General features: G+C 39.9%; 1 protein-coding gene across 3 annotated transcripts in view; it reads right to left on the reverse strand.

Annotated features, from left to right (window-relative positions):
- ep400 (E1A binding protein p400) overlaps nt 1–5,268 on the reverse strand; it is a 186,060-nt gene that overhangs the window by 137,018 nt on the left and 43,774 nt on the right. The gene's annotated exons all lie outside the window — the stretch shown is intronic.

The following is a 5,268-nucleotide window of genomic DNA, read 5'->3' on the forward strand; positions in this document are numbered from 1 at the left end:
CCCCCCCAAGTCCAAAGCAAAGAGGCCAAAGGGTGCAGCAGAGAGAAGGGAGGGTGGCAGGCGGTGAATGGGACAAAAAGTGAGAGCGGAGGGTTGGTTTACATGACACTCAAAGAACTGTGTGCCAGGGATTGTCTGTGCTCGCCCATTCAACTACAAATGTCTCTCGGCTTTCTCCATCTCTCTCCCCCTCTCCTCCTTTCTCTCCCCAGCCTAGGACTCACTCTCTCACTCTTACTTTACTTTTTTTTGTCTTTCTCTCTTTCTTTCTGTCCCTGCTGAATGAAAAGGAATTTGTGTGACAGGGTCTGGCCACCAATTCAACCTGACCACAGCACTGCCACAACAACAGAAAGTTTGATCAAACAAAAAGAGTTGGAGCTTTTGGGAAGAGATCTTCAAACTGGTAGGAGCAAACAGCAAAAGCTTTAATAAGGAGAAGATAAATTAGACACAGAAATGGTGAAATGGTCTTCCCTTCAATCCCCCCCTACGTTCTATCTGTCCTATCTTTATAATGAAGGCCAAAAAAGCACCGTACACATCTTTGAAAAAAAAGGCGTGTTTGAGGCAACACATTTTACACATCTTACATCAAGGCATGCAACAAAAACAAAATGGTACACCAGATTAAGCATGATGGATGATTCTAATGATTCTAATGAGCCCATGCTTTTTCTGCTACAAATTTCTTTTTAAACAGGTTAGTAACATGACAAAGTCACACAATCTACATTTGAACAACCATCATGCTGCAGGAGCACATGCACACATTTATGAGTACAGGGGTTGTTTATAGAGGCTCCAGAGAGACTGTAGGACTCTGGGCTGTTCACTGTGTTCGGGTTATAAGACGTCCTGTTTGGCTCCAACACAGATGGATGGTAGAGCCGAAGAGGGGAGGGGGGGGGCCGCGTGCAGGCCTAATCTGACTCCAGGAGGACAGAGGCTGCGTTACCAAACCATTTTCACCCATTACCTTGACAACAGCAGGGCTGGCTACGTCAGCACACTTCGGCTGATATTTGTCAGACTTATTTTTGAAGGGCATGGTTTGTTGAGATGAGATTGACTTACTGCCTGTTGCCCTTCTCCAAGTGTTGATCTATGAAGAATATTTAAGGTTTTAGAGTCCTATGACACAAAACACTGTCACAAAGAAAATCTTAAAGTTGTAAGAAACAAATGTTTTCCTTTTACTTGTCATCATAAAGTAAATGTTTATTCTACATGTACCGGCTATAGAACTATGGCAACATCTGCCTCACTTTTTTCGTGAAATTCTGTCTGCCAGGTACCATCCCTCAGAAAAATGAAGGATCGATTTGCGGCCCAAAGATCGTCAACCATTTTGCAATAAAAGTAGAGTAAAGCACTTTTGTTTTCGCCGGCAGCTAGCTCACCCCTGATTCAAAGTGTCAATGTACTATTTTCGCAGTTACTTTCCCCAGTAACAGAAATTATCAATCTAAATCGAAGAAGAGGTCAGAAATGTAGAAACCAATGGGTGCCATGTCTTGGGAAACAGCCGGTCAAAAACTGTGAGCATAATTGAAAATGTTCCAGCATCGATTAATCGGTCAACTCAAACAAGATTTGTAGTTAAGGAGAACAGAAAGTAGTGGAATCATTTAACTGTGGTGTTGCTGCAGGTTATTAAACCGTAACGGCAGTGGGACATAAAGGACTTCTTTGTTGCTGGATAAAACCAGTGTGGAAACCAGCGGTACTGGGAGACAGTGGATAAAGCACCGTATGACTTTACTATCTGGCCTTTGAGTGTTGTCGTTGTTAAGGAAGCAAAACAACAACACAGTGTCTTGAATTCAAATTGCTCTCTTGGTAATAGAGGTAAAACAAGATGGCACACTGTAAGTCTGGCAGAGATTTGTTGATTTAAAGGCTCTATTGCTAAGGATTAATACTGGGGTTGCATCATTAAGGTGACACTAATTGTTTGGGCTCTCTGGATTTTTTAGACAATCACGACCGTTGCCTCAGATCTGGTCTCTGAGGTAATATGTCCCGATGATTAAACATCCACAGAGAGAGAAGAAAGGGCGTTGGGGTGCAGACCCTTCCCTCCCTGCTGCTGGAGTCAATGCAGGGCCAAGCCAAACAGCTGATTCATGTGTCGGACATCAGGAGAGCACATGTGCAGGACTTACAGGAAGAAAGGGTGCAGGCAGGGTAGAATCTTAATGCTTCTGGACTCATTCTGATCTCACGCCAGGGAGACATGGCTGCTTTGTGCTCTGGAATTTTACACCCACAATCCCCAGTGTGAACCTCTCCTCAGCCATCCCTCAACCTCACTGATGGCCACATACCAAATTGAATCCTGTCTAACGAGCTGGAAAAACGAGCAATTTAGCCCCACCTTGATAACTAGGCTACATCATGGCCCTGATTCCCAGGATATTAAAGGGGGAGGAGTAGGCCTTGATCTATAGTAACTGAATTAATGAAACGTGTCATTTTTTACTTCTTTCCCATAAATCATGAACTGAATTAAGCAAGATTAGTTTCCAACACCTGCGTTAGCTGTCATGAGTGAGGCGTATGGCTGCCAAGCAATTTGAAATAGATCACATAAAAACGCATGTAATTGCTATTATTGGAAAACTACAACAAATAAAAAACATATACGAGTGTGTGCGCATCTGTATGTGTGTGTGTGTAAGAAGAGTTGGGGTGCCGGGGGGGAGAAGGAGTTTGCTGACTTTAAGTAGGATGCCTTTGGTTATGTTTATGTTTGTTCTGCATTTATGTATAAAATGTGAAACAACAGAAAAAGATATAAGAACACCCACAAAAGAAACGAAATATTATAAAGTAGCATGAAAAGAGTAAATGTACCTAGTTACCTTCTGTCACTGCTTATGAAAAAGTATTATAGCAAAAGCCAACTTAAATATACCATTTATTTTAATATACCTGGAGGACTTGACTGCATCATTAAATAAAGCCAGAGTGCGGCTCATTTGTGCAGCTGAACCTTAACTAGCCTACATTTCTAAACCCTGAGAAGTGACAACTTAAAACTAAACAGATACATGCTTGGTTGAAACGGAACCAGCAATGCCTCATGGGAATGAGCTGTGTCGAAAATCTGGGGGCTTAACTTTGACAGATAAGCAGGCTAAATGACTCGGCACCGCCGAGCTCCAAACAGAGCGCAGCCACAAAGAGGGCCGGTTCAGACCCGAAGCCGCAGTCTGTCTGTCAGCAGGAATGCTGGGGCCCAAATACACAACACACAGATCTGCATACCACACACAGCGCATAACAAGCAAAGCACGCAGACACTATCTCAGATTCTAGTCTGTTCAAAAATGATGGGTGTTTGTATATTGATACATAAACTGATGGTCATCAACTCTTTAAATGTGACTCAGATTTGATCAGATTTGTATCATTAAACAGGTCTGAGAATCTTACAATGCTAGCTGCTCTGTGAGGCCACCTGGTTGTGCTTTGTGCTAAATACCATCAACATGCTAACATGTTAGTTAAAGTTAAGATGATAGAATGCAGGTGTTAAGCGGCTACATTTCTTTTAACTTCATCTTAGTAGTGTTTGCAAACTCACTTTATCTAATTGGCACTTAACGCATAGGATGGAAGCACATTTCTGCAAGTAAAAGTAATAAACAAAATGAAAACCTCGCTTTGTGAAAGCAAAAAGAGATCCTAGAAGTATCAGAATGTATTATCTTTAAGCTTATTTCTCGAGGAGATAAGTTATGATACATATTCTGATTTTGAGATAAAGTTGTTATTTTCAAGAAAGTTGTCATTTGTTCCAAATACCAAGTCATTACTTTGAAATGATTTGTTATTTTTAGTTTCTCCTTATATTGAGAAACATTCTTCATACTTCATCATTATTTGGAGAAACAGAGTAATATCACTTTTTAAATAATTATTCATTATTTAAAGTTACACATTATGTCTTACAGGTTCCCATCACATTGGCAGAAGTTGATTAGTTTGACAGATATTTGGTTAAACATCCACATCTTGGATGAATTCAACTTTTGACCTGACTATGGAGCTAGAGGAAACATTAAGTAATCACTAAAGTAATTACAGTTAATCTGCAGGGACATAAATGTGTGTGCAAATGTCATTGCAATCCATTGCATATTTGAGAACATTTCACATACTCAATAGGATGTTGCCCTCTGAGAACCATGAATGTCAGACACCAAATGTAATGGCAATCATCTTACTCAAATAATTCCAGAAATATTTCAGTCTGGACTAAAGTGATAGCTGATATTTCATTATATATGGAAACCCAACATGTTCAATTCAAGATTTAACTGCTCAAACAAATACTTTCTGACATATAAGATCTAAAGGTTAAAGAGCGAGAGGAGAGCAACGGGAGGCAAACCTTCACAAAGCGCCTTGAATGTTGAGCAGCTGCCAACTCCTTCTGTTCCGCCTTAATATAGGGACATTATTAGATACAGAAATGTTCATCCTCAAGCATATTGCTATAATTTCTTTGACAATTCTGCGTGTGTGTTTTACCAGGTAGAGTGAATTGATTCCTTGAGGGAAAACTAATCTATTTATGAAAAACAGGCTGCATGTACAGCTTCATTGTGAAAAACAAACAAAAGCTTAAACAGAAAAATACTTCAATCCACTGTAGCCTTGTCTAGAATCTTTCATTGTGAGGGTTAACCAGAATGAATCAATTCATAAAAGGCAATAAAAACCAAACCTGTCAAAAGCAAAGCATCTCTCAAGAAAAAGGCCCTTTGTTCAAAACAATCTGCTTTCCCATCTCAGAGCCAGACACTGTTTCAGAAATCTCTCCTTCCTGTGTGTGCCTTCTGTTTTCCTTCATGTGAAAAAAAGGAAGAACATAAATGAGGGAGAGCAAGAGAAAAAAACGCATGCATCAATCAAGTCGCTTCTACTGCCAACAATGAGGTCAGTCTTTCATTTACTGGACTCACTGATTCTGAACAAGCCACAGCTATCCTCCTACACATGAACACACCAACACACACTTCTTAAAAACGATTTATTTTGGAGAGAGGGCATGACATATAATATATAAACACTTTCATTAAAAACATACTATTCTTTACTTGCTGTAAAATACATTTGATACATTAGACTTTGCACTGCAAGTCCTGTCGTGATACATCATCATTTATAATATATAGATCTCTAAACAACTAGTTTGTATTCATTTGCTTACCACAGGGTTCTTTATCCTACTGTCTTTTCCTTAAAAATAACACT

The sequence above is a fragment of the Notothenia coriiceps genome, unplaced genomic scaffold (genome assembly GCF_000735185.1).
Source record: "Notothenia coriiceps isolate Sejong01 unplaced genomic scaffold, NC01 NC01_scaffold00000339, whole genome shotgun sequence".
Classification (NCBI taxonomy): Eukaryota; Metazoa; Chordata; class Actinopteri; order Perciformes; family Nototheniidae; genus Notothenia; species Notothenia coriiceps.